Raw genomic sequence first — 12,585 nt, 5'->3', positions numbered from 1 at the left:
ATCAGGGTCTGATCAACCAGGCTATTACTGCTGGCCGCACGTAAACCGACGTTCGAACCACAGCTCGGCTGATCAGGTACTGACTTTAAGTGTGTGTCCAATGCCTTCTTCAAGACAGCCAGGGCTCTGTTGGTAATCCCCCTTATGTATGCTGGGAGGCAGTTGAACAGTCTTGGGCCCCAGACACCTGTCGTCTCTTAGGGAGTGATTTTCGTGTACAAGATTGGTACTAATCCCTCTAGGATTTTCTAAGTGTATATTATCATGTATCTTTCTCGCCTGCGTTCCAAGGAATACAAATCAAGGGACTTCAACCGTTCCCAGTAATTTAGGTGCTTTATCGTACTTATGTGTGCTATGAAAATTATCTACATTCTCCAGGTCAGCAATTTCACCTGCCTTGAAAGGGGCAGTTAGTGTACAGCAGTATTCCAGCCTAGAGAGATCAAGCGATGTGAAGAGAATCATCATAGGTTTGGCATCTCTAGTTTTGAAGGTTCTCATTATCCAGTCTATCATTTCTCTAGCAAATAAGGTAGACACATTGTTGTGGTCTTTGAAGGTGAGATCCTCTGACATTATCACTCCCAGGTCCTTCACATTAGTTTTACGCCCTATTGTATGGTTAGAATTTTTTTATACCCTGATACTTTTTTAATCTCTTCAAGTTTTCCATATCTGAGTAGTTGAAATTTCTCATCATTGAATTTCTTATTGTTTTCTGAGGCCCATTCAAAGATTTGATGTTCGCTTAGAGTCTTGCTATGACTTACATCTCTATGTCATATATGAGGATGACGAACAGGTTGGGAGCAAGTACTGTGCCTTGTGGATAGAAGCTTTACACTGTAGCCGCCTCAGACTTTACTCTGTTTACTATTACTCTTTGTGTTCTATTTGTTAGGAAATTATAGATCCAGCTACCAACTTTCCTGTTATTCCTTTGTCATGCGTTTTGTGTGCTATTATACCATGGTCGTGCTTGTTGAAGGCTTTCGCATTTTGTTTACCCTCGGGAACGCCCGGCCGGAGTGCCGTATTAGGCCCGCGAAATCAATTGGTCTGGCCCTGCCAAGGGAACTGCAGGTGGGACTCGAAATTCAATAAATGTAGAAGGTTTTTCATGGCAACATACATTTATATTAACCCTTTCCCATACCGATTTACACTGTATAGTGAAAAAAAATACGAAACCTAAAATCCAAATAATTATGCAGAATTATGAAGATGCCTTTTACCTTTAGTGTGTATGAGTGTGTGTGTGTGTGTGTGTATGAGTGTGTGTGCGTGTGTGTGTATGAGTTTGTGTATGTGTGTGTGTGTGTGTGTGTGTGTGTGTGATTATGTGTGTGTGTGTATGAATTTGTATGTGTGTGTGTGTGTGTGAGAGAGAGACTCAGCAATCAACATTTGCACCAATAACTCACTACAGTTGTGACCGGGTGTGGAAGTGTGAATTGCTCATTACTCTAAAATTTGTTCATGATTGCAGCCATGTATACACGTAAGTAACCATTCTTACAGTATTCATTACCTTTGTAACATGTGAGTTCATTACCTTTGTAACTTGTGAGTTCATTACCTTGTACCTAGTTCAGCCATCAAAACTTTGGAGCCCGGTCCCTGGACCCATTGTGTACCTCTGTAATCTGTAAATACCTTTGTAACTTGTCATGATTGTGACTAGACCTACCTGGAGTTCATTACCTTTGTAAATTGTGAGTTCATTACCTTTGTAAATTGTGAATTCATTACCTCTGTAACTTGCTCAGCTATCAAAACTTTGAGGCCCAGTCCCTGGACCCATTATGTACCTCTGTAATCTTTTGACTACCGCCCACAGGATGGGTATGTGGTGCATAATAAACATATTAAACTAAACTTATGATAAATTTTATAAAAATTTGGAAAAATATACTGATATTTTTTATGTGCGAGTAATTTTGTTTGAGTTAATCAAATGTCTGACCAAATATAAATGGTTAAATTTTAAGTTGATAATTTTGTATGGCCTTCGAATAATATAAATATCCAAATTGCTCTTGGCAGAAAAAATGTTCCCAACCCCAGCTCTAAAGCACCCAGGACCTTGTCATAGTGGTCCAGTAGCTGGGACAGGCAGGAGCAACCTGATCTAAACCTTTGTTGCCCTGGGGTGTGTAATTGATGGGTATCTGGGTGGTTGGCGATCTTGCTTCTTAGAACCCTTTCAAAGATTTTTATATGGGATGAGGGCGCTATCGGTCTGTAGTTCTTTGCAACTGCTTTACTGCCACCTTTGTGGAGTGGAGCTATGTCTGTTGTTTGTAATGACTGTGGTATGACTCCTGTGTCCATACTCCCTCTCTATAGAATGCTGAAGGCGGCCTTGATCCATGTTTCCGCGCGCTCTGAAAAAAAAAATCGAAAAATTATGGAAATTGAGTTATTTATCCCGAAAAATAGCTTAACTCTTTGGCAACCAATGGTACCAGAATGAATGTTCTACGACTTTTCTACAAGAAATTATAGTCATTTATATCAGGTATGGTGACGGCGATGTGGGTAGCGAGTCTGCTCACAGCCCATATATTTTTTGGAATTTTTTCCTTGTTTTTTATCTCTTTTTCTTGCATTATTCTTTCTAATATAATAACTGACTAATTGGCATCATAAAACAGAAGGCGGAGCTTATCCGTAGACTTAGAGCCAACCAGCACCATATGGGAACGCTCGGCAGTGTTCCCGCTCCAGAGAGTGCCAGTAGAAATCACTTCATTATTATGCTTATATCAGCTTATATATCAACTCTACGGCTTATTTATCTATCAGAATTGATCTAATATGATATAATAAACACTATAAATAACATACAAACATGTTATATACTTTAGACTGAATAAAATAAGCCACAATATGGCGAGAGACCGTCGGGAATATTTCGATATATATGAGTGAATCCTCTCATGTCGTATTCTTTGGTCTCTAAGTAAGAGAAAACGGTGTTTTGAAGAAGTTAACTGCACTAGAACATCAATTTACCAAGAAATACACCCAAACAAACGTGATTTTCGCGATTTTTTTTTTTTTGAGACGGGGGGCCGACCGGCGCTCCCGCCCAATATCTCGGAAGTAACTTATTCACCTAATGTAAATAATTCTTCCTTTGTTACTTAATTAAATGGAATAATATTCACAGAAATTGTAAAATAATGATTTCTCTATTTTCTGGTGGAATATTTTGGGAAATATTCCAATTATTTTGGGATTTATGCGGGAGTAAAGGGCTGATATTTTGCAACATTCTAAGAACTAACAAACTTTATTTTTTTGTGAAATAAAGATAAGATATTTAGAGGAAACTAATCCACCAGAAATTCGTATAAGCATTGTTCTCTCGGCACCAAGTGTCCAAACAACCTTACGTCGTCCCATATAGGAATAAATTTTGACACAAGGGCATTTTCAGTAAATCAGTCCTTTTTCAGTCTTTTCTCAGTTGTTGTTTGAGGTATATTTTTGATAAATATTTTCAAGGAGGAGTGAAAACACTTTGTCTTGTGCACCAAAACTGGAGGAAATCGGACGGTAAACAAAAGAGACACATTTTTTTTAAACAAGGCCCCCTGAAGGCACGCGACAGGGCTTCTTGCAGTTCTTGATGAACACGGAGTTCCACGAGCCTGGACCTGGGGCAGAGTGCATGGGAATGTCATTAATTGCCTTTTCGAAGTCTTGTGGTGTTAGGATAATAACAGAGATTTTTGGAATGACCAGATTTGGAGTCTCGGTCATCAGAAAATAATTTTGATTGTCGACCCTTAATTTGGTTAATGGCACACTGAATACTGAGCAGTATTAGTATCTCACTCATTTCCTTACTGTCATCTGTGTAGGTCCCATCTCATCTAAGCAGGGGCCCAATATTAGATATTGTTTTCGCCTTAGATTTGGCATAAGAGAAGAAGTATTTTGAATTTCAATTTCCTTCATAGCTTTAAGTTCTTCCTGTAAGATTCCTTAAGCTTAAGTTCGATATTTCCTATTTCTTTGACCAGTGCCTCTCTTCATATTTCCGGTATACTGGCTCCTCTTAGCAGCTCTGTGAACCTTCGCCTTCGCCTGTATAGGGAACGTCTCTCTCTTTCTAGTTTACATCTCTTTCTTTTCCTTAATGGAATGTGCCTTGAGCAGACCTCAAGTGCCACAGAGTTAATTTTTTCTAGGCAAAGGTTCGGATCCGTGTTGTTTAGGATATCTTCCCAGTTTGTTTCATTTAGGGCATGGTTGAGTTGTTTCCAGTCTATGTTTTTGTTACTGAAGTTGAATTTTGTGAAGGCATTCTCATAAATTATCACATTTTCCTGGTCAGGAGCCCTGTGCATACATGTTTGTACCTCTACTATGTTGTGATCTGATACAGTTATATTACGTAACAGATCGTCGTTGTTAGTGAAGATGAGGTCCAGTGTATTTTCTAGTCTTGTAGTCTCTATTATTTGCTGGTTTAGAGTGAATTTGTTGCAGAGATTTAATAGCTTATGTGTATGTGAATTTTCATCTGAGCTGCCTCCTGGGGTGATCACTGCTAAACATTATGTGCTACACTCCTCCATTTTAGGTGTCTCAAGTTGAAATCCTCCAATAGCAAGATGTTTGGGGCAGAAGTTAGGATATTTTCCAGACAGTGATCAATTTTCAAAAAATGTTCCTGGAATTGCTGGGAAGTTGCATTAGGAGGCTTGTACAGAAAGAGATATTTAATAATAATAGTAATAATAATAATAATAATAATAATAATAATAATAATAATAATAATAATAATAATAATAATAATCTTTATTTCTACAAGTACATGATACAGCTAATAACAACAGTGATATACTATATAGAAAGCTTCTGGTTATGCAGAGCATTTTGGGCAACTTAGGTTAATTTTGTCCCCAGGATGCGACCTACACCGGTCGTCTAATACTCCTAGTACCTGCTTGTTACTAGGTGAACAGTTACAACAGGTGTCTTAAGGAAACACGCCCAATGTTTTCACTAGTACCGGGGATCAGACCACGGACTTCAGTGTATGAATTGAGTGCGGTACCAACTATGAGTGGCTTAAGTCCCACCATTGAAGGAACTTGAATAGTATGTATTATACAAGGGAGTCAGGTGAACAATGGACAGAGTGGGGTAATACAACAATAAAGGAGGCAGTAGCACCAAAATTAGGTAGATAAATATATGAGATGGAGAAGGATCTACCCGGAGTGGAACAGTAAACCTACCGTGTTACGTCGTATCATCTGATAGCAGTGTCACTGTTGGGTGACAGTCCAGTGGCCAAGGGTTTAAAAAAAATCCTACATGCACCGGATTTAACAGAGACGAACTTTTAGGTTTAAATAATGAGCACCGGATCCAGACCATCATTATGATTAGTTCCTTATATTTCATACATTTATTTTCTGTTGAGTGTTACGAGCATATTCAACGAATACATTATCAACAGCGATTCTTGCAGCTAACTTACCAGTTATGACGGTGGTTTACAAGGGCATCTAGTGGCAGCATGCGACCCTAGATCATCTGGTAGCCGCTAGGGCGCTGAGGCTCTCTGACCTTTATAGGGAAGACTGGACAAACTGATTTAATAACCTCGTCTGTGGTAATCGCCTCAGGTTACCCAGACTCTCTCTCTCTAGCAAACAGCTGGTTTGCATACCCAGATGATCAGTTCATTGATTCACAGACTTAATCTAGTATTCCTGCTTCTTTTGAATCTTTGTGCGTTTGTAAATATTGCACATTACTGAACCGGTGAAAAATAAATATAAAATATAATAGTTATTTCTGAATTTAACTTATTTCCTTTTTGAGTTATTCTTGTGAGGTTGTCACTGGTTATTGCTTATAACAGCAGAAGTACAGGAAATTTTTTCTCAAGGGAATAGAAGGCATGAAGATAAATCAATAATCATAAAAAAATATTGCTTGAAAATCATAAAGCCGTTCATATGAAGTCTGAGCAACACGCAAAAGTAATGAACATCCAACCGAAAATCATATAGTAATGATCTCGTACAGGAACAATACCTTCTTCGAAGAAGAAAATTGTGTTTCTTTGACACAGCTTACTCTGCTAAAACAACAATTAAAGGTACTTGTTGCCCAAACACAAACTTCAACATCTCTAATATGGCTGATTTTCTTTTTGAAGGCGTTATTGAAAGATAAATTTTTCTCGGACCAAGAAGAAAAATATTTCATTCAAATTATGAACTCAAGAGGATTAATAGACCAGGATAACCCAGTAAAATTAAGCGGGGATGACTTTATCCTGTTCAGCGGCACACATAAACTCTTGAACCTTTTTGGTATTCGCATAACAACAGAGAACCACCAACATAATTATATTTTTATATTTAGAGAATGTCCTTATTGTACAGCCAGTTACCACTGAAAGCAAGTATAAGAAAATACAGCATCAAACTTTTTCTTAAAGATCTACGAATCTGCAGTCACTTTCAAATCGACAAAGAAATTAGCATTACCAAAACTTAAGTCATGAAAGCATCTTTTCAAGAATGGTTTACAAGGAGAGGTTTTTAACTCATCTTAAAATAACTCCTACAAATCGGTCTCTCCAAATACAACGATCTACAATGAAACACTTGACAAACACTTCAGTTAAAACACTCAGGAGAAACTCCAGAACATATTTAGTATCACTTTTGTTTTACCACAACAAACTCAGGGAAAAACCTCTCCATTAAAACTTGAACCCAGTGCCCTTAAATACGTCGTGGGTCCACGAAATCCCATAGAAAAAAATGAGAGAGAAAAGTTCAGAGAGGATGTCTCTGAATACATGCATATTCGAACACAAAGAAACCATTAGATATAGACAAGAGTAAACTATATTTAAGCACATTAAAAAATCACTCTATCAACTCAAGCAGGGCCACTATCACACAAAACAGGATGAGGCTAAAAAAAGAAAATGTCAGAATCATCTCTTCATTCAGTTTCAACATTTCTGGGTTTAACCCATATCTCGACTGCAGCACCTCACCAACTACCAGTATATAAAAATTTCTTACCCTGTACCCTCTTACTGTCTCAGGTACATACCTGTATGTGCATAATGTATGCTCAATTCCTTCCTCATTTTGCATCATCTGAAAAGAATCTCAGTTGGAGACTGACATATACATCTCGTCACATTCTTGTTTATATATTCTATGCTTGTATTGAAAAAACACACACACGCACACACCTTTCAAGCTCTGTACTAAATGCTAGCTATGCCAAGGTTACATTCATCTAATGTAGAGAGATCAGATATATATATGTGTCGAATAGGTAAAACTTGCGATTTTGGCTTAAATAGCAACGCTCTTCTTGCCGAATAAGGCAAGAGAAAAGTTGTGTATGAATAATTTCCCAAAAATAATTCTGAACCTTACGAAAAAAATATATTTCATTGTTCTTGTTTATAATTAAATTATTGTAAACTTATCAAATGTGAGGGAAAAGTTCAATAGATAGGAGTAGCGAGGGAGTATATAGTAACAATAGTTTCATTGCCGGCTACTTGTTAAGGTAGGGCAAGTCCAGCTCCCGCTATTTCCCCCCCCCTTTTTCCCCCTCCCCGAAAGCAATAGTTTGATTGCCGGCTGCTTGTTAAGGTAGAGTCAGTCTAGCTCCCGCTATCCCTTCCCCACCCTCTTCCCCCCCCCCACCAAAGGTGACGTGTGGGGCTCTGGTCAAACAGTAAATCACTCGACTCACAGCTCTCAGCACTACTGTAAGTACACACCTGATCATATTTTAATGGACTTATTGGTTGAAAGCTTCACTTTTGACCAATAATTAACTTAGTTCTTTCAGTCTTTATCTGTTAAATGTTTTAACAACCACCACATCTTTTAGGTATTGTACTTATCATAGAGAGTGATTTCTTAAGCAGTGGGTAATCTGTCTCTCTTTACAGCTTGGAATGACAGAGAGGGTCACCTGCCAACCAACGATTAGAATAGAAGGAGACGGACTAACATCCTGAGACGTCTCATGTTTAATCTACTTACCTGTTGTGTAAGCCAACACAGGACCTAACCCCTCATCAAAGCAGTGGTAACGAACCTGTTTTCCTGTCATCTGAAGTAATTACTCATGGCTATACTCTGTGAAGAACGAGCCAGTGGGTTGTCACCAACACCTGCAACCCCCCCCACATCATCAGCAATGGCTTCAACAACACGCAGTGTCACCAACACCAGATGCCCAAGTTTTATATATATTAGCGTTGAATTCAGATGTCATTTTTTTCATTTCATTTTTCATTTTTCTTTCAATTAGGATACCCATTCATGTTTTATTGTTTTACATTTTCCTTTTCTAAATAATAAAGTGTTTATCATTGTCTGTTATTATTTGTTTTTCTATTCATTAATTTTCCTGAGGAGGAGCCGGCCTTGGTAATACTGACTGAAGTTGTTACAGGGCTGAGTAAGCCTTCACAAGTGACGACCTTGCCAGGATCAACTCTACTGAATCAAGATTCAATTCCATCTCGAATCTACCATTGGAACTTCAACACTGCATACCACAGACGGTTACCACCAGCCATGAGTAATCATTCTCTATGGTAGGACTATAGTACAGGTATTAAAAGATTTGGTGATTGTTATAGTCTCAATTTATTGTAAGTCAAGTAGGGCAGGATATAATATTTAATTCTGCCACTTTTTTTTCCGAGCTTGAAACACTTTGGAGGATTAGACTCTAGGGACCCGAGATTTTCCAGTGATAATTTGTTTCATTGGGCTCTTTATTATATCAAGCGAACTGTCATAGGACACTCTTGATTTGTTGGTGAGAACATTGGATGGTCAAGGGACCCCATTCTACTTACTGTTTGCTCGGAGCCGGCATAGAACCCATCGTTTTCATTAATACATATTGTTTAATTGAAGCAGGGAGCGAGCCCTCTGGTTTATTTACAGTTTGAGCAGAGCAGGAATTGAACCCTCCATTTTCTTTAATACCCGTTTCATTTCCCCTGATAGTTTAAGTTATTCTTGCAAGTATGGAGGAATACCAGTTTTGGATGAACGCTGAAAGTTAGGAATAACAGGAAAAAATTTAGAATCTTTCATTAGTGCTAAGATCCAGGAAAGACTTGAAAGAGAGAGAATCGAAAGAGAAGAGAAAAAAGGAGAGAGAGAGAATTGGGAGAGAAGAAAGACAGAAAGGGAAAGAGAAGAAGAAAAGGAGAGAGAGAGAATCGAAAGAGAAGAGAAAAAGGAGAGCGAGAGAATTGAGAGAGAAATCCAAGACAGTTAGAAAGAGAAAGAGAAGACAAAAAGGAGCGTAATAGACTTGATCGTGAAGAAAGAGCTAGAGTACATGAGGAACAAGCTAAAGTATGTGAGGAACAAGTTAAATTAAGAGAACTTGAGGAAAGAGCAAAGGATAGAGAAGTTGAGGAAAAAGCTAGGGAACTTGAGGAAAGAGCTAGAGAATGTGAGGAAAAAGCTAGAGAGCATGAGTTAATAGAGAGAGAAAAGGATCGAGAGCTCGAAAAATCTCGCCTTGAATTAGAGAATAAAAAGTTAACTTTTACACAACAACAATTAGAGGAAGGAGTAATGGAACAACGCGCAGTCAGTGCACATATTCCAACACCTAATTTACCTCCCTTCACAGAGGGGGACGACATAACTTCATACATTATCAGGTTCGAAAATACTGCTACCCTCTGTGAATGGCCTGCTGACACCTGGGCTACCAGGTTAGGAATATTATTTTCTGGTACAGCTTTGAATATCTATGCAACTTTGTCGCAGGATATCATATGTAATTATAACCTACTGAAGAAGGCAATCCTTGAAGCATATCAAAAAACCACAAATTCTTACAGGAAAGATTTCAGGTATGCCACCTTACAGCCTGGCCAGAACTTTAAGCAGTTACAGGTAACACTCTTTCGTTTGTTCGACTTTTGGATAGAGAGTTCAGGAATTGATCACAGTTATGAATCTCTTAGAGACTTCATGGTTGCTGACCAGTTCCTGACAGCTCTTCCCCACCAGATAAGAACATTCATTAGAGAACATAACCTGATTGAAGCTGAGGAAGTTGCTGAGGCCGCTGACTTGTATGCTGAGGCTCACAATTCCTATAAAGACCTAAAGGGATCGAACCTTAAGGGCAATGGTTTTCCTGAACCAAAGATTAAGAAGCCTACAGTAGAAGCAAAGTCACCAGCTATTATACCAACCTGTCATCGATGTGGTGGTACTGGACATAAACGTCCAGATTGTCCTTCCAAGAAAATTGAGAAAATTGGTAGATGTTTTGTTGACGGTAATGACCAAGCACGCTTCTGTTCAGGAGCAGTTAATGGTATAAAAGTCTCAGATATATTACGTGACACTTTATGTACGTGCATCGTAATTTCGGACAAACTGTTCCCTTACTTTAAAACCTCTCGTGTGTCCTCTATTCTTTCAGATTACTTGGGTCGTGAAAATACTTTCCCTACAATACGTTGTTACTTGAAAACTAAATGGTTCACCGGTTGGACTAATGCGGTACTAGCCCCAATTACTTGTTCTATAATAGTGGGTAACATTAAAGGTGCCGTTCTTCCTTCAGAGGCGGATCTTTCGTCACCACCCGTGGATCTATGTTTTCCAGCTCTTCCTTGCAGGTTAAATAATCCCCTTAACAATTCCGCACCGGAAGCTGCATTGTCTCGTACTGTTCATTTGGGGGTGGAAACAGATGATACTGCTCTCGATAGTGAGGTAGCAGGATCACCTGTCCACTCGTCGGGTGATAGTAAGGGTATTGCCTCCGGCACTCTCAATGTCTTGACTAGGGCTCAGACCATAGCCCCGGCTTCTCCTACCTCCTCTTCTCCCACCGTAAGTCCTTTTATTTTCCCAGATTTTATGTCCAAGGATGACTTTGTCAATATACAGCGCAATTGCCCTTCACTTCGGGATTGTCATAATCAAGCTTTTGACAACAAAGTTATGCATGGGAGATACGTATCTCACAAGTTTGAATATATTAATGGTATCTTACATAAATCTGTATTTAAACCTTATTCTTCAATGATAGATTATTCCCTCCTTGTTGTTCCTAAACCATGTCGAGAGACTGTTCTTCAAAGGGCTCATGATTTGCCAGTGACCAAACACTTGGCCCATCGTAAGATGTGGCATAAACTCAAGCCCACTTATTTTTGGCCAAGCATGTATTCTCAGGTTACAAAGAAGTATAGTTCTTGCAATAGGTGTCAGGTGCTTACTGCACAAAATACACACACTCCTAAATCCTGTATATTTATTAAATCTAAAACTTCCCTCCTGCAGAAACGAGATACTCCACCATAGAAAAGGAATGTTTGGCCCTTGTGTGGGGTATTTCCAAGCTTAAATTTTATCTACTGGGAAAAGAATTCATTTTAGAAACGGACCACAAACCTTTGATATACCTAGAAACTTTTAAGGGAACCAACAGTCGTCTCTTGAGGTGGACATTGGCACTCCAGGCTTTTAAGTTCCATATTGTGTATATCAATGGTTCATCCAATTATGTCTCTGACTGGTTAAGTCGTGACAGTCAGTAGAAGATTTGTTGCCTTACGCGGCTTCCACATGTTAGAACTTTTTCCTCGCCTATTCTTCTTATACTCCTTGACTATAAGTCTTGGTATGGGGGAGTGTGAGGGAAAAGTTCAATAGATAGGAGTAGCGAGGGAGTATATAGTAACAATAGTTTCATTGCCGGCTACTTGTTAAGGTAGGGTAAGTCCAGCTCCCGCTATTCCCCCCCCCCTTTTTCCCCCTCCCCGAAAGTGATAGTTTGATTGCCGGCAGCTTGTTAAGGTAGGGTCAGTCTAGCTCCCGCTATCCCTTCCCCTCCCTCTTCCCCCCCCCAAAGGTGACGTGTGGGGCTCCAGTCAAACAGTAAATCACTCGACTCACAGCTCCCAGCACTACTGTAAGTACACGCTTGATCATATTTTATTGGACTTATTGGTTGAAAGCTTCACTTTTGACCAATAATTAACTTAGTCCTTTCAGTCTTTATCTGTTAAATGCTTTAATAATCACCACATCTTTTAGGTATTGTACTTATCATGGAGAGTGATTTCTTAAGCAGTGGGTAATCTGTCTCTCTTTACAGCTTGGAATGACAGAGAGGGTCACCTGCCAACCAACGAGAAGAATAGAAGGAGACGGACTAACGTCCTGAGACGTACGTCCCATGTTTAATCTACTTACCTGTTATGTAAGCCAACACAGGACCTAACCCCTCATCAAAGCAGTGGTAACGAACCTGTTTTCCTGTCATCTGAAGTAATTACTCACGGCTATACTCTGTGAAGAACATGCCAGTGGGTTGTCACCAACACCTGCGACCCCCCCCCACATCATGAGCAACGGCTTCAACAACACGCAGTGTCACCAACACCAGACACCCAAGTTTTATATATATTAGCGTTGAATTCAGATGTTATTTTTTTCATTTCATTTTTCTTTCAATTAGGATACCCATTCATGTTTTATTGTTTTATATTTTCCGTTTCTAAAT

The sequence above is a fragment of the Cherax quadricarinatus genome, chromosome 26, assembly GCF_038502225.1.
Source record: "Cherax quadricarinatus isolate ZL_2023a chromosome 26, ASM3850222v1, whole genome shotgun sequence".
NCBI classification, from domain to species: Eukaryota; Metazoa; Arthropoda; class Malacostraca; order Decapoda; family Parastacidae; genus Cherax; species Cherax quadricarinatus.
This window is presented reverse-complemented; position numbering follows the sequence as displayed.